Source organism: Leiobunum rupestre, chromosome 1 (assembly GCF_980474605.1).
Source record: "Leiobunum rupestre chromosome 1, qqLeiRupe1.1.hap1, whole genome shotgun sequence".
In the NCBI taxonomy this organism is placed as follows: domain Eukaryota; kingdom Metazoa; phylum Arthropoda; class Arachnida; order Opiliones; family Sclerosomatidae; genus Leiobunum; species Leiobunum rupestre.
Genome location: NC_143384.1, coordinates 8,718,750 through 8,745,071, shown reverse-complemented (window position 1 = coordinate 8,745,071; position 26,322 = coordinate 8,718,750). Strand labels below are relative to the sequence as shown.

At 36.8% G+C, this 26,322-nt stretch overlaps 1 long non-coding RNA gene across 1 annotated transcript; it reads left to right on the top strand.

Moving 5' to 3' along the window:
- The first annotated feature begins 20,174 nt into the window (after positions 1 to 20,174).
- Positions 20,175 to 20,832, top strand: LOC149960539 (uncharacterized). The gene is made up of 2 exons (XR_016479304.1): positions 20,175 to 20,324; positions 20,632 to 20,832. It is a non-coding gene; the product is annotated as an uncharacterized LOC149960539 (long non-coding RNA).
- The last annotated feature ends 5,490 nt before the right edge of the window (positions 20,833 to 26,322 follow it).

Genomic DNA, 26,322 nt, shown 5'->3' with positions numbered 1-26,322 from the left:
TATTTTAACTTTTATTAACCACAGTAATTAAGCAGATCAATCGATCGAGTTTTTTACTTTAACAAGAAAACATATAGCTTTTACTTATTTACTTATTTGCTCTACTGTACCGTAGATAAGTAAAACAAAAATGAAATTTTGAATTTATGAGTTACATAAAATCGCTCTATATTATAAAGCGTTTTATTAAATATACAGATATTATCCAAAACAATAATATCTTTAAATAAATAAATAACTAATTTGTCTACATGTATCTGTTATGAATATGAACGGAAGAACATTTTAAATTCAAGTATTTCCTATTTTAAATATTTGTTAAATTTTAAATAATTCTTATAACATTAACAACTATCTTATCTTATAATTTCAATGAAACATTACATATTAAAAATTCACTAAAATATTTGTCATTTAGTTAGTCCATTGCTACCATCTATGATAATTTTGTTACATCTTTCAAGGTAACAAGTGCAAATGTAGACTGTGAATAGGCACGACTTAGTTGCTGCAGTAATATATCCGTCGAAAGACTGCACGGCTATATGCAGGGCCGGATTAACCAATAGGCCGAATAGGCCTGGGCCTAGGGCACCAAGCCTACAAGGGGTACCAAGAGGGATCGAAAAAAAATAAAAGTACAAAACTTTAATCATTTGCTTTTCACAAAATATTTTCCGAAGTAATTTTAGTAAATGCGTCCATCCCTATGAACCAAAAAACGTTTGATTGTCAAATTCTCTGACGGACCGCCGTCTAGCCCCTGACGAGATACTAAATCTGGCAGCAAAATGAATTTTCCTTCCATTTCTCAATTATAAATTGAGGAAGTGCCTAGCTCGCTTCGCTCGCTATTAAAAGGGGGCACAAAAATTAACTTGGGCCTAGGGCCCCATAAAGTCTTAATCCGGCCCTGGCTATATGTTATTTTAGAAAATTTGAATCTTTAATAGAAAAATAGTAACAAGCTAAAGAATGATATAAGAGAGAAACAGATATCATGTATTGCTTTATTAACGAAAAGAACAAAGGTTGGTTGACATTTTCATATTAAGATAAATATTGATAAAAAATTTTGATTTGAAATGAATCTCAGTTTGAAATTAAGTGGATAATTTGTGCCGGTTTTGAAACATTTCTGCTGTTAAAAATCTGGCAAAGATTCGCTCCAAAATCGTTATTATGTTAGGTGCCGAATTTTGTGGTTAAACGAAACTAAAAAATGGCTTTTATGACTGAAAAAATATTTGTAGGTTTACTTTTATACATATCTTATGCATAATAAAATATATAATTTAGATAATTCTAACTTAATATAAACAGAATAAATTTCTAAATTGAAATTAAAAAGATTTTCAACACTTCGAAGTCACTTCAACCTACTAGACAAGCTACCTAGTCCACAGCTGGATCGATGTCATATTATCTAATCCCAGAATACTAAAAGGGGCTGACAGGTTTAACTCGTGCTAGAAAACGTGTTATGGAAATTTGTAGAAGAGCAGAAGTAGCTGAGTTGGGCACAAACGGTTTACTCCATACGTTTCCTGCTACGCATTTTCTAACGCCGGTTTCACCTGTCTATTAGATTATATTAATTTTAGATTTCCATATATTTCTTTCAACAATGATTTTTCAATGAAAATACAACACATTTTTATTTTTCCTATAATACCACTATGCGAATATTGTAACATATGCAGTTCAAATTCGTCATAGAAATTTATCTACAATATAAATAAATAAATTAACCTTCGAAAATGATTCAAAATCAAGGAAAATCTCGGGGGTTTATATTTAATAATACTAGTTAAAATAGTTCATGGTTTGATTTTCTTAAAATAAAATAAATATCGTATTTTTATGGTTTTTCGAGTAATTTTGTGAAAAACCTTTTATTAGGTTCGCAAAATAAGCTTGAGAAATACAAATTTTTTATTTTGACCACTGGGTTTTCAGTGATAGTGTAATATCTTCACTAGCTGTACGATTAACTGGCAAAACAGGGATAAATTCTAAGTTCTTATCTTTGGCGTTTTCATCCCTCTGCTTAACCCCCTCTATCCCATGGCATATAGACACAAAATCAACCCAAATAGGGGAGCGCGTAGGAAAAACGGCGCTACATTGCAGCTTTTCCTATCTCATAACTTCTGTTCCTTAATTTATGACAATATCGAAAGAACAATAATTCAACCATTAGAACCGCGCACGAAGTCGCTAGCAAAACGAAAACCATGGAAAAAATCCCTCTCATTTCGTCCATTCCCAGAGGCCGTTGAGTTGCTCCTTGACTTTTGCTCATACATTTTTCGTAATCTCCGTATTCGTCCTGGAGCCATTTTTCGATTAAGTCCGCTTCCACCAAATGCCGAAGTCTGAAATGTTCGCAACTATTTAGCAAACTGAAATAATCGACCCAAAGAACGTGTCAGTACCAGGATGTTTTGGTTAACTAAGTCCAGTAAGTGGGGTCCTTAGAATGATTTTGGGCGTCGTTTTTTATTTTTTACCTAAAAGGGAGTTTTAACTTCCATACATATACCAATTGCACATACCCGCCAATACGTTTAACATAGACATAGATTATCGCTATTTACCAACATGTCGAAACGCATATTGGCAGGAGATTTTTCAATTAAGTTCAGTATCCCTTTAAAGATCCACTCTTACCAGCCTCGTAAGGGGAGAAACAAGCGTTGCCTTTTGGCCAATATCTACTTCAGGCTCGGTATTTCCAACCACTGGAGAATGCCGCTGCTGGCCAGTGGACTATAATGTTTTTGTCTGTTACCTCTAGATAAAGAGCAGCTGCGATTTCTAAACGAGGTATTAACGCAATGAAAAAAGGCTCAACACGCGGCTGTTGACGTCTCATAAACCGAGCATGCTTTGCATTTAAATATGGAGCTGCCACACATTATATAATGGCCAAAAATCTGCCATTCATTGATCAGAAATTAAATCCATTTTCTTAAATTGCGCTCTTAAAAATGGTTAATTACTTGTTAACAAAGGAAAGCGCGAAACGGTTATAAAAACGCGAGAGCACTCCGACATATTTTTCATTGACTAGAACTGTTGGAGCCAACTCAGTAGATACGGCCTCCAACGAAATTGGTCGTTGAATAAACATTGTTAGTCTTTCGATAATTGTTGCGATGATTCGCTGTAATTAAGCGTCAGCTATTCTACGATATTTTTTGAAAACGGTTAAAATTTTAACTTATGATATTCATTTTATTCAAGATCAATTTTATTCCGTAATTTAATTTAAACGAAATTAAATTGGTTCTTTCTTAGATGTAACAGCTTCGACTAAGTTTAACAACAATATTCTAGCAAAATTCAAATTTACCCAAGATAATGTGTTTTCTGAAAACGATAATTTTCTGCACTTGGTTTATTAGTATGATTTTCATAATCAGAAACGTTATTCGAAGATGCGGTGTGGGTGGAATGTTTCGGAGTCCCAACACCCAAAGGAGAAGTGAATAAACGTTTCGGAGTTCCAAGACCCAAGGGAGAGCTGACTAAAGGTTTCGGAGTTCCAACACAAAAGGGAGGGCTGACTTAAAATTTTAGAGCTCTAACCCCTAGGATGAGCTTACAAAACCTTTTGGAGTTCCAACACCCAAGAGAGAGCTGATTAAACGTTTCGGAATTCGAAACTGATGGAGACGGGTGCTGGTCGGCCCATTCAGACTAGAATACTCAGAGAAGAGGGGGTGCTGGCAAACGGTTAAGGGGTTCAAAACTAAAGGTGGGTGCTGGTGGGACATGTTGGAGTCCGAAACTGTTGAACAGGGGTGCTGATTGATGATTTAAGAGTTCGAGACTGATGGGTAGGGGTGTTGTCTGATCATTTAGGAGTTCGAAACTGATGGGCAGGGGTGCTGGTTGATAATTAAGGAGTTCGAAACTGATGGGCAGGGGTGCTGGTTGACCATTTAGTAGTTCGAACTGATGCACAGTGGTGTTGGTTGACCATTTAGGAGTCCGAAACTGATGGGTTGGGGTGCTGGTTGACCATTTAGGAGTTCGAAACTGGTGGGCAGGGGTGTTGGTTGACTATTTAGGTGTTCGAAACTGATGGGCAGGGCTGCTGGTTGACCATTTAGTAGTTCGAACTGATGCGCAGTGGTGTTAGTTGACCATTTAGGAGTTCAAAACTGATGGACAGGGGTGTCGGTTGACCATTTAGGAGTTCAAAACTGATGGTCAGGGGTGTTGTCTGACCATTTAGTAGTTCAAAACTGGTGGGCAGGGGTGTTGGTTAACCATATAGGAGATCGAAACTGATGGGCAGGGGTGTTGTTTGACCATTTAGGAGTTCGAATCTGATGGACAGGGGTGCTGGTTGACCATTCAGGAGCTCGAAACTGATGGGCAGGGGTGTTGGTTGACCATTTATGAGTTCGAAACTGATCTGCAGTGGGGCTGGTTGACCATTAATGAGTTCGAAACTTATGAATAGGGGTGCTGGTTGACCTTTAAGGAGTTCAAACCTGATGGACAGGGGTGTTGTCTGACCATTTAGGAGTTCGAAACTGATGGGCAAGGGTGTTGGTTGACCATTTAGGAGTTCGAAACTGATGGGTAGGGGTGCTGGTTGATAATTTAGGAGTTCGAAACTGATGGTTAGGGGTGCTGGTTGACCATTTAGTAGTTCGAACTGATGCGCAGTGGTGTTAGTTGACCATTTAGGAGTTCAAAACTGATGGTCAGGGGTGTTGTCTGACCATTTAGTAGTTCAAAACTGGTGGGCAGGGGTGTTGGTTAACCATATAGGAGATCGAAACTGATGGGCAGGGGTGTTGTTTGACCATTTAGGAGTTCGAAACTGATCTGCAGTGGGGCTGGTTGACCATTAATGAGTTCGAAACTTATGAATAGGGGTGCTGGTTGACCTTTAGGAATTCGAGACTGATGGGGAGGGGTGCTTTTTGACCTTTAAGGAGTTCAAAACTGATGGACAGGGGTGTTGTCTGACCATTTAGGAGTTCGAAACTGATGGGTAGGGGTGCTGGTTGACCATTTAGTAGTTCGAACTGATGCGCAGTGGTGTTGGTTGACCATTTAGTAGTTCGAACTGATGCGCAGTGGTGTTAGTTGACCATTTAGGAGTTCAAAACTGATGGACAGGGGTGTCGGTTGACCATTTAGGAGTTCAAAACTGATGGTCAGGGGTGTTGTCTGACCATTTAGTAGTTCAAAACTGGTGGGCAGGGGTGTTGGTTAACCATATAGGAGATCGAAACTGATGGGCAGGGGTGTTGTTTGACCATTTAGGAGTTCGAATCTGATGGACAGGGGTGCTGGTTGACCATTTAGGAGTTCGAAACTGATGGGCAGGGGTGTTGGTTGACCATTTATGAGTTCGAAACTGATCTGCAGTGGGGCTGGTTGACCATTAATGAGTTCGAAACTTATGAATAGGGGTGCTGGTTGACCTTTAGGAATTCGAGACTGATGGGGAGGGGTGCTGGTTGACCTTTAAGGAGTTCAAAACTGATGGACAGGGGTGTTGTCTGACCATTTAGGAGTTCGAAACTGATGGGTAGGGGTGCTGGTTGACCATTTAGTAGTTCGAACTGATGCGCAGTGGTGTTGGTTGACCATTTAGTAGTTCGAAACTGGTGGGCAGGGGTGTTGGTTAACCATTTAGGAGTTCGAAACTGATCGGCAGTGGTGCTGGTTGACCAATTAGGAGTTCGAAACTGATGGGTAGTGGTGCTGGTTGACCTATAAGGAGTTCTAAACTGATGGGCAGGGGTGTTGGTTGACCATTTATGAGTTCGAAACTGATCTGCAGTGGGGCTGGTTGACCATTAATGAGTTCGAAACTTATGAATAGGGGTGCTGGTTGACCTTTAGGAATTCGAGACTGATGGGGAGGGGTGCTTTTTGACCTTTAAGGAGTTCAAAACTGATGGACAGGGGTGTTGTCTGACCATTTAGGAGTTCGAAACTGATGGGTAGGGGTGCTGGTTGACCATTTAGTAGTTCGAACTGATGCGCAGTGGTGTTGGTTGACCATTTAGTAGTTCGAAACTGGTGGGCAGGGGTGTTGGTTAACCATTTAGGAGATCGAAACTGATGGACAGGGGTGCTGATTGATAATTTAGGAGTTCGAAACTGATGGGCAGTGGTGCTGGTTGACCAATTAGGAGTTCGAAACTGATGGGTAGGGGTGCTGGTTGACCTATAAGGAGTTCTAAACTGATGGACAGGGGTGTTGTCTGACCATTTAGGAGTTCAAAACTGATGGGCAGGGCTCATGGTTGACAATTTAAGAGTTCGAAACTGATGGCTGGGGCTGCTGGTTTACCATTAAGTAGTTCGAACTGATGCGCAGTGGTGGTTGACCATTTAGGAGTTCAAAACTGATGGGTTGGGGTGTTGGTTGACCATTTAGTAGTTCGAAACTGGTGGGCACGGTTGTTGGTTGACCATTTAGTAGTTCGAAACTGATAGGCAGGGGTGTTGGTTTACCATTTAGGAATTCGAGACTGATGGGGAGGGGTGCTGGTTGACCTTTAAGGAGTTCAAAACTGATGGACAGGGGTGTTGGTTGACCATTTAGGAGTTCGAAACTGATGGGTAGGGGTGCTGGTTGACCATTTAGTAGTTCGAACTGATGCGCTGTGGTGTTGGTTGACCATTTAGTAGTTCGAAACTGGTGGGCAGGGGTGTTGGTTAACCATTTAGGAGATCGAAACTGATGGACAGGGGTGCTGATTGATAATTTAGGAGTTCGAAACTGATCGGCAGTGGTGCTGGTTGACCAATTAGGAGTTCGAAACTGATGGGTAAGGGTGCTGGTTGACCTATAAGGAGTTCTAAACTGATGGACAGGGGTGTTGTCTGACCATTTAGGAGCTCGAAACTGATGGCTGGGGCTGCTGGTTTAAAATTTACTAGTTCGAACTGATGCGCAGTGGTGGTTGACCATTTAGGAGTTCAAAACTGATGGGTTGGGGTGTTGGTTGACCATTTAGTAGTTCGAAACTGATAGGCAGGGGTGTTGGTTTACCATTTAGGAATTCGAGACTGATGGGGAGGGGTGCTGGTTGACCATTTAGGAGTTCGAAACTGGTGGGCAGGGGTGTTGGTTGACCATTTAGGAGTTCGAAAATGATGGTCAGGGGTGCTGGTTGACAGTTTAGGAGATCGAAACTGATGAGCAGGGGTGTTGTTTCACCATTTAGGCGTTCGAAACTGATGGGCAGGGGTGTTGGTTGACCATTTAGGAGTTCGAAACTGATCTGCAGTGGGGCTGGTTGACCATTAATGAGTTCGAAACTTATGGGTAGGGGTGCTGGTTGACCTTTAAGGAGTTCAAAACTGATGGACAGGGGTGTTGTCTGACCATTTAGGAGTTCGAAACTGATGGGCAAGGGTGTTGGTTGACCATTTAGGAGTTCGAAACTGATGGGTAGGGGTGCTGGTTGACCATTTAGTTGTTAGAACTGATGCGCAGTGGTGTTGGTTGACCATTAAGGAGTTAAAAACTGATGGGCAGGGGTGTTGGTTGACCATTTAGTAGTTCGAAACTGGTGGGCAGGGGTGTTGGTTAACCATTTAGGAGATCGAAACTGATGGACAGGGGTGCTGATTGATAATTTAGGAGTTCGAAACTGATGGGCAGTGGTGCTGGTTGACCAATTAGCAGTTCAAAACTGATGGGTAGGGGTGCTGGTTGACCTATAAGGAGTTCAAAACTGATGGACAGGGGTGTTGTCTGACCATTTAGGAGTTCGAAACTGATGGGCAGGGCTCATGGTTGACAATTTAGTAGTTCGAACTGATGCGCAGTGGTGTTGGTTGACCATTTAGGAGTTCAAAACTGATGGGTTGGGGTGTTGGTTGACCATTTAGTAGTTCGAAACTGGTGGGCAGGGTGGTTGGTTGACCATTTAGTAGTTAGAAACTGATAGGCAGGAGTGTTGGTTTACCATTTAGGAATTCGAGACTGATGGGGAGGGCTGCTGGTTGACCATTTAGGAGTTCGAAACTGATGGGAAAGGGTGTTGGTTGACCATCTAGGAGTTCGAAAATGATGGACAGGGGTGCTGGTTGACAGTTCAGGAGTTGGAAACTGATGTGCAGCGGTGCTGGTGGACAATTTAGGAGTTCGAAACTGATGGGCAGGGCTGCTGGTTGACCATTTAGGAGTTTGAAACTGATGGGTAGGGGAGCAAGTTGACCACTTAGGACTTTGAAACTGACGAGTAGGGTTGCTGGTTGACCATTTAGGAGTTCGAAACTGATGGGTAGGGGTGCTGGTTGACCTTTAAGTAGTGCGAAACTTATGGGCAGGGTTGTTGGTTGACCATTTAAGAGTTTGAGACTGATGGGTAGGGGTGCTGGTTGACCATTGGGGAATTCGAATATAAAAGTTTCGCATTATTAGCGAACTGCTGTGGAAACGTAGGGGTATAGCTACCACAATGGATTTGATCATGTTCAGAACCTGGTTACACTGCTTGGAATAATGAATTGGGCGTCTGGCAGGGGTCTTCGGACCAATAGAGATCGAAATTGTGCACCGTACGATATATCTCAATGAATCGACCTCACGAAATCAAGATTTGTCCAGCTTACCAAATTTTAAACAGTTTTTATTTGAATATCGGGATTAAACGTAAACGGTGTAGGTACACTGTACGGTAATTAACTGGTGGTTGGCCAGATAAATTCTGAATGCCAATATGACAATATGAAGCAAATTTAATACAAGCGAGGGTTAAAGGGCACAAAAAAATTTCAAAAAATTCTGCCAGAATTTCCTATAGTACCCCTTTTTTCGTACCTCATGATAGAAGAAGTGGCTAATGATAATTTGGCATTTACCCTTAACTTTTTTCCGGAGACTAACGCGGGGAGATTGTGAAATTTGAATAATTCTGTGACTCTTGACGTGTAAAGAAGGTAGTTCTTACTGGGAATTGAACTTCCTGAGAAAGTCCTCATCTTCAAAATCTTTTCGAAAGGCGAAGGCCACCAAATGTGGAAATATATTTTGTCGCCCCACGTAGAGTTTAGTGGATCCTAACTTATTGCACAGTTTCCCAATCGAATACTTCATTATGGTGACTTCACTTATGAGAACTGACTTCCTTTCCGCCAATCCCGTTATGGTCTTGCAGGAAAAGAAGTCTTTGTATGGTTTCCTCCCGTTGTATTTCAACACTGCATCCCAGATTAGTTTGTTGTCCACGTTAACGGCGTGCTGAAATAATTATTAGTAAAATAAGAAGAATTTAATTTAATGTTTACATGAGACATTTGCAATGGCGCAGATCCGAAGATTAGAATAATGAAATGTTTGAGAGCGTGTTAACCCAATGCGGCGACGAACATCACAAACTACCACTGATTCTGCAAGGGTGGATTAACTCTTCGTTTTGATGTCAACATTGGTAAATTTGTAAGCTTTTGAATCGTTTTTCTCTTTAATTTCCGGCTTAAGAAACCGATTTAAAACTTGGCGAAGGCTTAGTTTTCTTTGCCGTTTTTGGTTATTATTTTCCGATTTTTTATCGAAATTCCATGCTACAGACTTATTTTTCGTTTTAGATTTGCTAATTAAATAATAACTATATTGAGTTGATGCATCCTAGGAGGATGGAAATTCATATTCCAAAATGCATCTGTCTCTTTTTCTAAGATGTTAATATCCATAATAGATCGCAAAGACGTTTCAGCGGTTATATCGGTTGCCATTTTTCCGTGTTTCTATAAATTTCCACCAGTCTTACTTCCGTGATAGGGGCCAAAATTGTCATGCGCCCACAGTGGGCTCTATTGCTCTCTGATAACTTCCTCTAATCTAATTCTGGCTTTACTTAATGGTAATGGAGAGGTTTCTATAATTTTACGTCCGACATCGTTATTCTAAACCATAACCTAAATTATTATATAGTACAGTAACAATTTAATATTTTTTCTTTTTTATAATAGTACGCTTAGTTTCCTTGATGTAAATCAATAAATAATATCTTTCAAAATTGAGCCAATTTAAATAAATTGAAGGTTGCGATGCCATTATTGGGTTTTTGTTTGTCATAAACTTTTCCTATTTTTGGAGCAGCCCCAGAAGTAACAGAAAAGATAGGGATTGAGATAAAGAAAGCACCAAAATATAATAAACATTGCGCGATATTAAAAATGATATTATAATAAGTGTTTCATGAAGCATTCAAAATTGGAAACACTTCACACACTGCTTAGGCATCTTTGGTATGAAGAGTTATTCACTTTGGAATAATGTCATATAAGAATCATCCTTTACTGAGCTTTCAACTACAGTTTTAGACTTATTCTGTTTTTAAAAAGATGCTAACTTATAAGGACATAAGGAATTTAAATAAACCGTGAAGTAGTAGTTCTTTCATTAAAGGTTATAAATATTAATAATTAACGTTGGTAATAAAAGAAAACATATATGTTCAAAAGGACATACTTTGAAATAGTCCTCGTAAACTGTTCCCTTCCAGAGGTAAGGACGAAAGACGTCAACAACTTTGGCCAATTCTTGGATATCCTCGACGTTCTTTGGTTCGTATTGTATCATCATGCTGGCCCGGAAATGGCCACAGAAAGCGTTCATCAAGACAAGCACAGTTAACCACCAAATTCCTAAGATAAGTCTGTTTTTGCCAGAACCAGGCTCTTTGACGGATGCTGCGAAATATTGAGAAGTGAGTATTTGTAGTGTCAAGTCAAATGAATAGTACGAATCTGTAAAAGCAAGCCTATGCTTAGTACCATCCGGGTGCTTCAGGGGTGTGCATCCATTGACTTATCGGCGCCGCATTTCCAGTGACCCTTCGACCCCAAATGGACCTATTACAGATTTATCCACGAAACATTTACCGGATTTCTAGTGGTTGAATTGTCCGTAATAAATTAGATTATAAAAATAATGATATTGTTTTTCAATGAAACGGGGAACCAGAGCTTATTCTTCACCATGTTGATATACTTTAATTTTGTACTTTCTTGGTATAAAGCAAAAAGAACTCCGCCGAAGTGTGTGTTTTAAGAATTGTGAATCTGACAATAATGTTTTCTACTACCTTCGAATAAAAACACAGCCATGTACTGAAAAGCCAAATCGAATATTTTTCGACGATTTTCCATCTTGTATTTCACTTTTTTTTGAACGGTAGTTTCAACGAATGTGGAAGCTACCAAGACCATAACAAGAATTGATACCAAAAGCGCCAACCAAACCTAACAATGGTGTACGGAATTGGTAAATATCTCCGTTTCTCGATCCAATGTAACTATTTTCGTTACCTCCCAATCGAAAACCTTAATGAGTCCAGCTACATTGGTTGTTCCCAGAGGGGCTGATCCTCCGACAATGGCCAGGTGAGTGTTGTAGATGTCGTTCGTATGGGTTATTACTAAGTCTCTCAGGTAGCTAGTACCAACTGGATCTATGATTATATCGGCTTTCTAAAAAAACAATCTTGATGTTTTTTCTTTTAAATAGTATATTTGTCACGCGTTTTAAACACGTCGATTAAAATAAGGAAACAATAAAATGATTATTTACTTGAAAGTGGATATGGCCATTTTTTCCGCTTCAGAATTAAAAAAACCGACTTTTTAAATGTGTATGCATATCAGTTTGCAAAACTTTCTACAATAACAGGGTGTTTCAAAAGGTTTTGTAAAAATTTTAAGGAGTTGTAGGGAGTGAGTTGAGAAGTATGCATGTTTTTTATCAAGAGCACCAGAGAGCTTCAAAGTGTGGCCTACTACCCTCTGAAAGTAGGCAGAAACGAGCCCAAAACTAAGCAGTAGGGACATTAAATACTGTTTAAGTTTACTTTTCTACCCTGATTACCTCGATTTGTTTACAAAGTCCTCTTTTAGCTATCACACGAACCCAAACCTTAATGTTCGCATTTCCCCGCTGTGGGTTTTGCGCTTGTTACAGCCTACTTCCAGGGGCTAGTAGGACACGCTTTGAAGCTCTCTGGCGCTCTTGTTACTCATCGTAGGAAAATGGGAAAAAATAGGCATAATTCTCAACTCACCCCCTACAACTCCTTAAAATTTTTGCATAACCTTTTAAACCACCCTGTATTTGATTTTAATGCATTCAAATAGTCCCAAAATATGTTCCTTGGATCGTTGCCAACCCCTTCATTCTACTAATAATTATATTTATTTTTATTACTTGATTCGATTTCAAGGGTTCTAATACATTGCATCGGGTCGTTTCGCGGGTCTCGTAGATACGTAGACCAGCATCGATAAACATGCTTTTAGCGTAAAAGAAATTGAGATATGATGAACTATTTCTCTAATATCGTAATTATATTTAAATTATACGAAATGTTGGAACACGGATCACAAATAATGGTTCACAAAAACCATATATTAAATTCTATTAAATTTTGATTTATATTAAAGAATGTTATATTACGTAATATTATATTATATTAACTATATGGAATTTGTGGAACACCTTTAAATTACGCTTAGAACTATATAGATTTGAAGCAAAACTTACGTTTCTAATGAGTTCACCGACCATACCGGTCCATTCTCCGTTGGCTTGTCTAAGTCCATAAATTGGTTGCGGAAAATTTTGAATTGTGAATCTACGAAAAATGGGCGACTCTTTTAAGAATATTTTTTAAGTAATAAAATCGAAAGATTAGTACTTCCAGAGTTCTATAAATCACTAGTCGACTTTGCCCTCCACTCCACTTTAATAACTCATTGATTAATAAAAATTAAACAATTAAACAATTAATCAGCGATATTTTGGAAAGTACAATGGTGAACTTGCGTTAACATCTTCTAAATTTTAGAAATGAATTGAGAAAACTTATGATTTAGCAAATAAGGTTTTATTTCGGTCGAGGGGTATGCTGGCGGAAGTTTAAGATTCAATCTGGGTGCTGGAGAAACTTTCCAAAATTTCAGTTTCGCCAACTCAAACAAAGTTTCCCAACTCTGGAGAATGTTGGTGGAATCAACTCCATCTAGGAACAACAAACAATCCCACACAAGGAGAACGCAACGCTATTATGGAATTGAATTTTCATGTGTACATTTCTCATTGGCTAGATGCTTTGAAGGGAAAGTTCAAAATATGTCTTCCCCGGCCGGTAAAAATGCTTTGTCAGAAGGTGAGACCTGGCGAGTCCAATGAAATTTGGTGCCAGAAAGGGCGTGTAAAGGCTATCAGCGTTCTCCAATCTCCAAGGCTCCATCTTTTCCTACCATAGCTAGGCCATGATTTACGTTCTTTAACAGAGGTGCCCAAAGGGCCAATCTTAGTAAAAGTTAATCTCGACATTCATCTTGGTGATCTTCAAAATATATTTCATTCTTATCAGAAAAAATAACCTTCAAAAATATGTCGACCTTCAAAAGGGGGTCGTTAAAATTAGGAAATTCTCGTTTTATAACTGCCCGAGTAAATCGACAGTGGCGTAGCTCCGAAATTTGGGATTCCCCGCCGGATGTCGAGCAGGGTCACACCGGCGTTTGCAAACATATGTGTGAAAATAAAATAGTTATTTTTCTTCAGTTCTTTGATCTGGTCAATCACATTGTTGGAATTTCACAGCCATATTGTTGGAAACTTGGGGAACCTTAACTCCGCTGCACAGGGCTCTTTAATAGGTTCAGAGTTTTCACTGATATTTCTCTGGAAGTAGTTTCCAAAACGAAGAAGCGAAATTTGTACCGGGAATATTATTCAAAGACTATGAAATGAGAAAAAATGTACCATCGCTACGCCACAGAACAAATGTTTTCGTGCAAATTAGAAAAGTCCTAGGAAAATTCCACGACCCACCTTGCGCACCCTAATCTCGTGGATTTTTATCAAATTTTATTTCCAGTGTTCTTTTTACTGTAGAAACTGAATTATCGTTTTACAAAAAGATCGATAGATAGATTTCCGAGATAAAGTACAAGTGATTTTCCGAATTCGACCTTGACCGTTATTTTCACGGCCATCGTAATCCCTGAACGAAAGGCAGGTGGCTTCTATCATTATATTATCGGCGGAATACCCAATAAGCGACGAAGATCTCGACGACTTTTAGGGCTTCCAAAATTACATAGCAAAAATAGAAAAAGACTTTTACATAAAAAGCTTTATAAAAAATTACTCAATCCGCCATTGCACTTTCGAGAGAGCTATGATAGGAATAAGCTGGGGATTTAACGAAATTCTTTGGGTTTAAAATGTTTGATCTGTGAATCCTAAAATAGCTATATTTTTAATAGCGTTTTCTAAGTTTTTAATAATTCAAGGATTAAAATTTGAAAATATGACGATTTTACAATATCAAATAGCATATTCGGATGAAATATTGTGGAATTTCAAAGAAGACAGTTGAAAAACGAATTTATTTCTTGGAAACTTAAAATTTTACCGTCAGGATATTTAGCGATTTAGTTTAGGCGGAAATTTAAATTAAATATAACTCTTTCTGGGGATCAAAAGTCAAACACTTTTAACACTTCCACGAGATTTTTGTGAACAAGATGGCTCAATCTTTTAATGGAATTACCGCATAGTTAAAAAACATAACAAAATATTTTTTTTTAGTATGATGCAATTTTTTACTATCAACCGATATATTTTCTTGAATACAATTCTGGGGAAAAAGTATAATACTGAATAAATCGAGGCTTAAAATGAAGCATTGTAAACTAACCTCTTATTCAGAGAATTCAGGGTTTCCCTGAAAGCATGGAACATTGGTCCACCTGCCGATGTAACATAGTTGTCCTTGTCCACTGTGAGCAGCTTAAGCCAAGGTGAGACCTTAAAAAGTAATTTAATATTAATCAATAAAAACATTCTCGGGGCTCTCGGTGTGTAGTCACTATGTCAACGAAGAAAGGATAACGTGTTTAGTCATATAGGTTAGTCTGTATGTCAAAACAGTACATAAAAGCAACAGAAAGTTGTCAAACATATGTCATTACTCGGCGAGGCGCTGCGTTAATTAAGATTTTCTAACAAGAATAAATTTAAGAAGATGAATTACTGTGTTTTGCTAGCTTTAGGAAATACAACGGTCCTAAGAATAAAAAAAGGTTATTTGTGAACCCAACATCCAGGAGCTGTTACTGCTTTTAAGATAAATAAGTCTGAAGATTTTTATTGATAATAACATATGTAACATAATTACTCATAATTAGTATGCCTCTGTATAACATTTCCATTTGAAAAAAATTCAATGATACCTTGTTTCACGCGGAACATACATTAAGCGGACCCAAAAATGCAAAAATGCTTATAATCCTTGCTCTATTGAAAAGGTTACCATGGAAATGAAATCATGTGATCGCGAGGCACGAACTAAACTTAACATGGGCAAAGCCAGAAACGCGCGAGGAATTATCACTAACTTTCCCATCAGTAAAGTTGATGACGCGTATTTCGTCACGGAGTTGTAAGTGACGTAATTTACGTCATATCCCGTGAACAAGGTTTCATTACGAAAATGCTTTAATGGCATACTTATGAGTAATTATGTTACATATGATAATACCTAAGCTTATACAAAAGCCAATATTTGTAGATAATTTATAAATTCTGAGAAATATCATTCGAAGTTTTCTTTGAAAATTTTTATACTGGATAAATTGGGAGCGCTTGAAAAACAACGTGGTATTAATTAACTTTTCTGGTTGTTAATTTTGGCGGAAAGGTGTTATTGAAAAGGATTATCCTTTCCAGCAGAAAGTCTTAAGATTTAATAACAGTAATAATAATAGTAAACTATGTTTATAACCTGCATTCTCACAGACCTGAGTCCATTTTGACAGCGATACAGGGGAATTTAAATTGTGTGAAGGGGTTGTGGCTAGCACTGCCTATTTTTATAAAACCTCCGCAAGATTTTGCCGAGGAGAAAACCCCTTTAATAGACAGGGAGAAACTGCTAACTACTGACATGCACAAACAAAACTAATTTTTATTTATTTAGTGTTTAAACAGAGCTTAAAGAGTTTTAGGAGGCGTTCACAAAGAACGTAATGCAGTAAGGGTAGTGGGTTTGTACAACCTTTACTAACAAGGAGAAAACCCGAGGTGGTTCACACCGATTTTTTTCAAAGTTGGGGGATTGTTACATATAACATGAAAAAAGCTAAAGGTAAAAGTTACGCTGGCAAACCAATATGTTTCTGACAACTTAAAATTAAAAAAATTCCACGTAAAATAACATGGGAATATGACTTACAATATTCAAATAATTTTTTTAAATATATAAAATAGTACATTTTACATTTTTCGATTACGTTGGACTAATAAGGGGAAAAACTGTTTTGGGTGAACTCGAGCTTAATTGAATAAATTCGTCGTAATTTTAAGTATAATTCAAAATATTTGTAACTGTGATAACTGCCATATATATATAAAAATCTGAAAATTTCTACATTACATTATCTGAATGATATAAACCGCCTTTTAGATTTCGATAGAAATACGACACCGTTTTCCAAAATGGTGGATGTAAATATAAATCATGGTGCAATAGGTTCGGTAATTTGTATCTCATTAATCTGAGATTTTATAAATTTGTATCTCATTAATCTGAGATTTTCTACGTTACATTATCTGCCCGAGAGAATTAGTACTAAATATTATCATAGAAATCCGACGCCATTTTGTAAAATGGCGGATAAAAATAAAACTTATCGTCGATAAGTTCCGTAATTATTCGTCGATTAATCTAAGTTTCATTATCTGCCCGAGTGAATTGGCGCGATCGGCTTTCCATAATCCGACGCCATTTTGAAATATGGCGGAATTGGGCATTTCCCCATGTTATTTTACGTAGATTTTTTTCATTTTAAGTTGTCAGAAACATTTTTGGTTGCCATGGCGAAACGGAAGCCCAGTTTGACTTTTCCCTTTAACAATCCCCCAACTTTGAACACAATCGGTTAGAACCTCCTCGGGTAGTCTCGTTGTTAGTATAAAGTCACAATTCATTTATTTTAAGGTATACAAGAAAATTAAAAATTTATCTTCCCATTTTCAATAGTAAGATTAGTTTTCAAGAGCTACAACAAATAAATAGTATTAATTTTGAACGGCATTTGATGTTTTTAAGGTATATGTTGCTATGAAAATTAAGGGGTTTGTAAATTTGTGACGCAATTAGGAAGGGGGTTTGCAGTTCAGGCTAGTTTGAATTAGCTCATGCCACATTATAACCCTTTCGCCAGTGATAAACTAATGCCCAGGAAACCACAGAGGCCTAAAACCACTAATACCTCGCGAAGTGGCCGGGTCAAATTATGTAGGAAGGTGGTGGCTAGCCCTTCTTGCCAGGCGCCACAACAGCTCCCTACAGTTGAAATTTCCGGCAACCTTGGGTCCCGGGTTTCGACCCTTCACCAAGTTTAGTCTCGAAAATGTATACTTATTTTTAATAACAACTCGAATATTAATTTCAACCATGAAAATCGAAGTGCGTAAGGTAGTTTACCGTCTTTCTTAGCAGGAAATTATTTCGTAAAATTTTAATAAAAGTATTTTCAATTGGGATAAAATTTAAAAAAAAACAAATTCCTTTATTAATGATCTCGTATTAGCACGCATATTGGTCCAAAAATGTAAATGATCAATTACGGAAACGTTTTGTGGATCGAGTCAAGGTCAAAGGCTTGTCTTCTTATTGGTTTAAGTAATGACGTAAATCGCAGAAAGGCATCGCTTATCATAGCTCCCGATGGGTTGTTGATATAGTTCGATACTTAATGTTGAAATGAATGTATTCATCTGATAGTTTTATTGTTTAATACACCTCATGGTACTAGCCCTGTGGAAGTCACCTGAGGATAAGTGTATCGTTGATGACACCTCTTTAGGCAAATGTACCGTCGTTGGAATGGATAATAATAATAAATAATAATAATAATCAGCTAGGCTAATACCCAAGGCACCACCTTAGGTCTAAGTCATCAAGTGACTTTTGAAGCCTTTAATTCAGGTGGCCGGGTTACACTGCGTAGGAGGGTGGTGGCAAGTCCTGCATGCCACGCGATCGAGCCAACAGCTCCCTACACTAACTATTACCGTTAACTTCAACAAGTTTTTATGGCTTAAATATCTGTATTTGTTCAGCCAATTTTGAAACCATTTTGCTACTTTAATTGTGTCTTTTCTCGTCCGGTCGCCTTTGATATTTAAATTATATCTATGCCAAAACTGTGTGATGTCATTAATAAAATAAACTAGTATTAATCAAATTTTCAACTTAAGAAGTAAGTTTAGTGAACACTAAATGATTTCAATTGATTGTAATGATAAATAGTGTGTTTCAAATTTTCCGAAAAAGCATATTATCTAGAATTTCTAAATTTAAAGGGTATATGTAAACGGCTGTTGGTTATTGAACAATGGAGAGCCACCAACGGTCAAAATATTACAGTAAATAGACAAGAGTTAAGTTAAACCGTTTTAATTTGAAAAAAACGCGGTACTTCGGCACATATGCCTTCGAGGCGGAGAAGAATAGGTTAATGTCCTATTGACCCATTTTCCTTTTCAAATCATCTTTAGTCATTTTTTTTTTCAAAACGAAATAGCAAAAAAGTTGTATGACATTCATTTGATTAATTTGAAACGTCTTTGTTTCCAGCATGACGGTGCACTAACACTTCAACATGGTGATGTTGTGAAGTATCTATGCATTTCGTTCCCTCAGTGATGGATTGGAAGGAACGGTCCCGTTCAATGACCACCAAAAAATTTCAAATTTTAGACCACTCGAAATTTTCCTTAGGACTTCATAAAGGAACAAGTTACGAGCCCCTTTGACGGGCCTATTTTCGATCAAGATTAAAACAGTTAAAATGTAAATAAGGATTCTTTCTTTAATTTACTTTAATTTTAATCGTTCACTACAATGTGGAACCTCAATCTTATCGCATTTCGAACCAGGTAATTTTACCATGCAGCGTCGACGCGAGTATGGTCTGGGAAAAACACTAGTGGGCAAAGCCTTAAGCAATCCGAGAAATTGATTTAAAATGTCTATTGAAAATTTGGAAAAATACAAAATCATTTTGTCTTGAAGGCATTTTGCTTAAAAACATTAAATTCCAAATATAATGCGAAGACACGGCAAACGCTTTCAAAAACTAGGCGGTCAAAATATAGATACGCGTTTTTGGTTATTCCCCATTGATTTTAATATCTGTGACGCCCAGCCTTATCGCGACTTAGTATAATCGCGAAAACTTCAGTTTTTTATGCTCAGTCACGTTCGATAAAGGTTTGGCAAATTTGGAATGGAAAATTACCTCTTTCGAGTGTTTCAATATTGATCGAAATGGGGCTTAACGGGTGCGACGTTGAAGCACGGCCGTCAAGGTTCTTTAGACATGATCGTTCAAATTTCTATCAAAGCATTGTCGTTCAATTTCCACTAGAGTACGATTACGTTCGATTTGTTTTCATTAGATTAAGTTAGGTTTGGGCATTCACGTCTCAGATTTGTCATGTACCCATCTCAATTAATTGATTGGGGATAAAAGTAAAAATTTTAATCGATCTAACTTTCCTAGATATAAATAAGCCTAAGCAAATCTCAATTGAATGTCTAAAACAACTAATTAATAAATTTTGTGATTCTTTATTTATGTCTCGAATAATAAAGCGATGTCCCGTATTTGTTGGTAGTTGGTGTCTCGAATTAAACACCCTTTCATTTGTTAACCCTTCGAAAATTTCGACTAAGAGCCCTACTATATATACTATTCTAACTCTAAATACACCTACAAAAATTTGAATCAATAAGTAAATTAAATACGGATAAAAACAATAAAGCTAAAAATAAAAAAATGTCAAGAATTAGCAGCTCCAAACCTACGTATTCCAGACGTAGTTGCTCAAACTTCTAAAAAACAACTGCAGTAAATAAAATAAATTTTTCTTTCGACGCATACAAAACAATATTTACAACCTTTAGTGAATTATGCCCGATATTAGTTGCAATATATCATGACGAAATTTAAACCCACTCGAAACTAACTTCACGAAATCCACGTAATTTCGCTCGTTTAGAAGCGTGGCGTCATGGATACGCCGTAAGACCATCGACCGAAAAGATAAAATGCTCGGATGGAGGACAAACTTCGTCGGCGTTAGACCGTGAAACCCTTTGCTTGTCATTATAAGAACTTAGAACGATCGTTTTAGCCAAATTCAACCATGAAGCTTCAAGTGGTATGGCTATTGGCAACGGCTCTGATGACGTTAAAATGCAGAGCCGAATCCTTCAAGACGGCCAATACCAATAACGGTTTGAAAGGTGAGTCAAATGAAAATTGTATTAAGGCTCCACAAAATCTCAGCCGAATTTGGAGTTGCTCCTCCCTTACCGCTTTCCAAAACTCGTGATTCTGTAACCCAAACCTCAAAATTCAAACGATTTTGTAGCGCTTAAATATTTTTTCTAATCGCACTTGAAACTGAATTCATACGAAATGAAGGCTGCTATCGTGAAAACAACTTTTAAAAGGGTTTAAGCTACCAAAATGATTAACTTGATTTTGACGACTTCATTTCGAAAACATGCTTGCTACAGATCCATATGTATATCTTCCATATCTTTTTAGAAACATGCTCGTCCACGAAGGAAACCAAATGCAAAGAGGTTTGCCAGATGTATGACGAGTCCTACATCGGTTGCGAGTCGCTGACGGAACAAGGAAGTCCAAAAGTGTACTGCAAATGTTCCGAGAGCATTATCAAGCTGAGGACCGTCACTGAAGCACCACGATCATAATTGTATTAAAATATGGTCTTTCCAAACACTTTGTCTGGCGTTTATATTTCTTATATTTTGACCGTCAGTAGCTTCATATCAATTAATGTTTGTCTGATTTTATTCAATTTTCTTTAAATCAGTGGTTTAAATCTAGAACGAATTTAGGAACACTTAAAAGTTAGAGATAATTAATATTGCGATAGTTTTTTGCGTTTATCAATCAATGCACCTCATAGTCTACCAGTATACTACTCCAATTAAATGATTCTAACAGCTAGTTAGTTAGTGTCCGTATTTACCACCAGTAGAGAATGGCGTGAAGGATAGGGGGGGGGGGCACCTGTTTCGGGCCCTTAAAACGCCGATGAAACCCTTCCAAAGTCGGCCCGGTATCTCATTGGATTTATAAAACCGTCATCCACTGACGTTTTCCGCCCCCTCTAAATTGGGGAAACCTACATCGCCGTGATGTATCATTATCCATTGAGGCCCTCTTATACTGAACGGTTGCTCGTCCTAGCCACCGTTTCCATCAACGCCAAAGTTGTTATGATCGTCGACAATGCATCACAAACTATAGTAGAGTGAAGTCGCGCTGACATGTTGTTCGGATGAACTTACGTTTCGAACTATTTTCAACTTCTTTCCACATTTTTAGGCTACTCTCGGCTTCGTAGATAGCACGATAGTGACCTGCTACTCGGTGCTAGCTTAAGGATACCTTATTCACGGCATTTAACGTAAAACCCCTCTAACCCATGGTGAGAGAAAATTCTGTGGTCATTACCCAGAGTGCGCAAAACCTGCTTAACGTGCAAAGTTCAATAATCACAATCCGCCCGATGTCTTAAGTTTATCTTGTACAATAAATTTCAATGGTAAAAATTAACAACCTAAGAGTATCATTACCGAAAAGAAAAATCCAATAGAATGCTTAAATAATAATAATAATTATAATTAGCATCAATTTTTACAAAAAAATAACAAATGCTTTCTCAATCACCTTGTACATTAAGTTGATAAGATTAATGATCAAAAGTAGAGTTTTCTCACCAACATTGTGCATTCACAACAATCCTAATCACCCTGTCTTCCATCTGGTGAAAAATCAATAACAACACTTTCTCAATAACATGTTCGTGGACAACAACAGAGAAAGGAACACATAATTAAAGCTAGTTAAGTTATTTTCTCCTAATACAATATTAATCTAAAACGTTTACTGAATAAACATGTCCATTGATTAAAGGCCCTCGTTGAAGCTATACGGTTTCAATATTTGGCCTCCTATGTAAAATCTTATTGAAATGGGCAGTAAACGACCAAAATTTGAAATGGCGTTAAAAATATAAGATTGATAGAACACGAACTGTCCTAGAGAAGAGTGAGATTTCAAAGCCATCCTCGCAGCCAGCGTGGGAAATAAAGCGGTGGCACTGTACGAATGATTACTTGGGAGTAAATAGCGGACGAACGTTCTCTACAAGAGCTGTGATGATGTATTAAAAACATTTTGAAAAAACATGTTGAAAATGTTTTTCCACAGATCAAACCCATAAAAACGCGCAAAGCCCCATTCCCATTTCAGATTTTGCGTAAAAATCAACTAATAGAAATTGGTTTCGAAAGTAGAGAGTTGCTTTTTAAGTTTTTAGCGATGGTTGTCTTGTTCGGTACTTATTTATGACGCCGACACCTAACTTTACGTTGACTGATTCGCATAAAACCCATAGATGGGGAGAAGAATCTTAAGGTCTATTCACACGAGCCAACTTTTTGATCCAACTAGATGAGTCAACTTTGAGTTGAGTAAACTAGTTGGTTCGTGTGAATAAAAGTTCGATGAGTTGATCCACCAAAAAGTACGCGAGAAAAAAATGGATCACTGATCCATTTTTGCTGACTCAGCATTTTGATTTGAAAAGTTGGCTCGTGTGAAAAGGTCTTTAGTAAAACGCGATAAAACTACGAATACAAATTCATATTTTAAAGAGACGATGACCTATAATTATGAACTACTTCGCAAAATATACCCAACTACACTTTGGATAAAACATTAGTTCCACTCGAAATATATTTCGATGCAAAACTAAAATTGAAACAAGTACAAGCCAGTTTAGATATTTAAATCCCAACTATAAATCATATTTTTAAAATATTGATAATATTTGGTATGTAATTAAATTCTTATTTGTATTTAGTATTATTGTATTTGTATTTCTTTTTTGTAATGTTTCAGATTACTCTACTTGTATTAATTGGTTTGTATTATCTTAAGTTTTAATTTAATATTTTTATTGAATAATTTTGTTTCGAAAATGTATTTGTGTGATCAGTGGCACCCTTGATCCAACAATGGACGGTTAAGATTCACCCTCTATGTAATATCATATGTAACATAATCACTTATAAGGATGCCATAAAAGCATTTTCTCTTATAAATCTTTGTTCGCACCTTGATGAAAAACGGGTCATCAACTTCACTGATGGGAAACGAAACTTACGAGGAGACGACCCGAGGTGGTTCTCACCGATTTGGTTCAAAGTTGGAGGATTGTTAGACCTAGATGTAACATGAAACCCGGTAAAGGGAAAAGTTACGCTGGGCTTCCGTTTTGCCATTGCAACCAAAAATGTTTTTGACAACATAATATGAGAAAAAGTCTATGTAAAATAACATGCGAAAATTACAAATTCTAAGGGCCCTTTGCAAAACTCCAATAATTCAAAAAAAAATATTTTTAAAAAAATTGTAAATTTTACATTTTTGGATTAATTTGGACAAATAAGGGGGAATAAAAACCATTTAGCGTGAGCTCGAGCTAATTTGAATAAATAGGTTGAAATTTTAGGTATAATACAAAATATTTGTAAAACTTATGCAGTGATAACTGCCATATATTTTCGCCGATAAATCTTAAAATTTCTAAATTACATTATCTGAACGATGTAAACAGATTTTTAGATTTCGATAGAAAAACGACGCCATTTTATAAAATGGCGGATACAAATATAAATCATGGTGCAATAAGTTAGGTAATTTATATCCGATTAACTTAAGATTTTACGTAACATTATCTGCCCGAATGAATTTGTACTATAGATTTTTATAGTAATCCGACACCATTTTGGAAAATGGCGGATATCAATAAAACTCATCGTGCGATAAGTTCCGTAAATATTCGTCGATTAATCAGAAATTTTCTACGTTTCATTATCTGCCCGAGTTAATTAGACCTATGGGTTTTCCAATAATAATCCGACGCCATTTTGAAATATGGTGGATATAAATATACCTAATGATGCGATAACTGCCGAAATTATTTGTCGATTTACGTGAAATTTTCTACATTACATTATCTGACCGAATAAATAAGCCCCTTACATTGTGATAGAAATCTGACGCCATTTTACAAAATGGCAGATATCAATATCTCATAATGCGATAACTGCCGAAATTATTTGTCCAATTACTTGAAATTTTCTACTTTACATTACCTATTAAGGATAATCCTATTAATTTTAATAAAATTCGAGGCCATTTTGGAAAATGGCGGATGTCATATAAGTTCCGTAATTATTCCACGATAAATCAGAATTTTTCTGTTTCATTAAATGATCGAATAAAAAAGTCCTTTCTATTTTGAAAGAATTCCGAAGCCATTTTGCAAAATGGCGCATGTCTGAGAAGTTCCGTAATTATTCGTCAACTATTCCGAAATATTTCATTTCTGACCGAGTAAATTAGTCCTATTTCTTTTGAGAGAAATAGTCCGTTTTTCAAAATAACGCACATCAATGTAATCCTTGGTGCGATAAATTCTGTATTGTTATTGTTAAAAAAATTATAGGAAACTTCATATAAAATGGGTAAATTTTAATACATTTCGGCAAAATCCAATAATATTGGGTAAGTTCTTATATCATTGGATTAATAGAAAATAATTATGGTTAAATATATCATTTAGGCATAATTTGGGTAAATTGAAATATTATTAAATTAGTTCAATTGGCATTGTAGAATTATTGGTAATTCGGGAAATTATTGGTAAAGCAGAAAATGGTTGTAATTCCGGAAATTTTGGGTAATTTGGAAAATTATTAATAATTTGGGAAATAATTTGTAATTTGGAAAATTATTAGTTATTTGGGAAATAATTGGTAATTTGGGAAATATTTTGTTATTCTGGAAATTATTGGTAATTCTTGTAACTAATGGTAATTCTGGAAATTATTGGTAACTCGGGAAATTATTGGTAACTTGGGAAATTATTGGTAACTCGGGAAATTATTATCGCATTATGAGATATTGATATCTGCCATTTTGTAAAATGGCGTCATATTTCTATCACAGTGTAAGGGGCTTATTTATTCGATCAGATAATGTAATGTAGAAAATTTCACGTAAATCGACAAATAATTTCGGCAGTTATCGCTTCATAACGTATATTTATATCCACCATATTTCAAAATGGCGTCGGATTATTATTGGAAAACCCATAGGTCTAATTAACTCGGGCAGATAATGAAACGTAGAAAATTTCTGATCAATCGACGAATATTTACGGAAGCACGATGAGTTTTATTGATATCCGCCATTTTCCAAAATGGTGTCAGATTTCTATAAAAATCTATAGAACGAATTCATTCGGGTAGATAATGTAACGTAGAAAATCTTAGGTTAATCGGATACAAATTACCTAACTTATTGCACCATGATTTATATTTGTATCCGCCATTTTATAAAATGGCGTCGTTTTTCTATCGAAATCTAAAAATCTGTATACATCGTTCAGATAATGTAATGTAGCAATTTTAAGATTTATCGGCGAAAATATATGGCAGTTATCACGGCATAAGTTTTACAAATATTTTGTATTATACCTAAAATTTCGACCTATTTATTCAAATTAGCTCGAGCTCACCCTAAATGGTTTTTATTCCCCCCTATTTGTCCAAAGTAATCCAAAAATGTAAAATTTACAATTTTTTTTAAAATATTTTTTTTTGAATTATTGTAATTTTCGCATGTTATTTTACATAGACTTTTTCTCATTTTATGTTGTCAAAAACATTTTTGTTTGCCATGGCAAAACGGAAGCCCAGCGTAACTTTTCCCTTTACCGGGTTTCATGTTACATCTAGGTCTAACAATCCTCCAACTTTGAACCAAATCGGTGAGAACCACCTCGGGTCGTCTCCTCGTTAGTGAGAACTCGATCCAAGCGTGTTTCTGGCTTTGCCAATCTAAAGTTTAGCGCGTGCCTCGCGATCAAGTGATTTCGTCTCCACGGTACACTTTTCAATAGAGCAAAGATTATAATAATTTTTCCATTTTTGGGTCCACTTATTGTATGTTTCGTGTAACACTCGATAAGTTAAGGCGTCGTTCGAAAGATACTAGCACGACTTTCGGCGGGATTTTTTCGAATTTCGCCAATTTGTTGTGGAATTTATAAAGCTTTCTGCCAGTATTATATTAATCCATATTAGAAATGTTTTTTGCGTAAATTTCCAAGGACTCGATAAATTCTTAAGG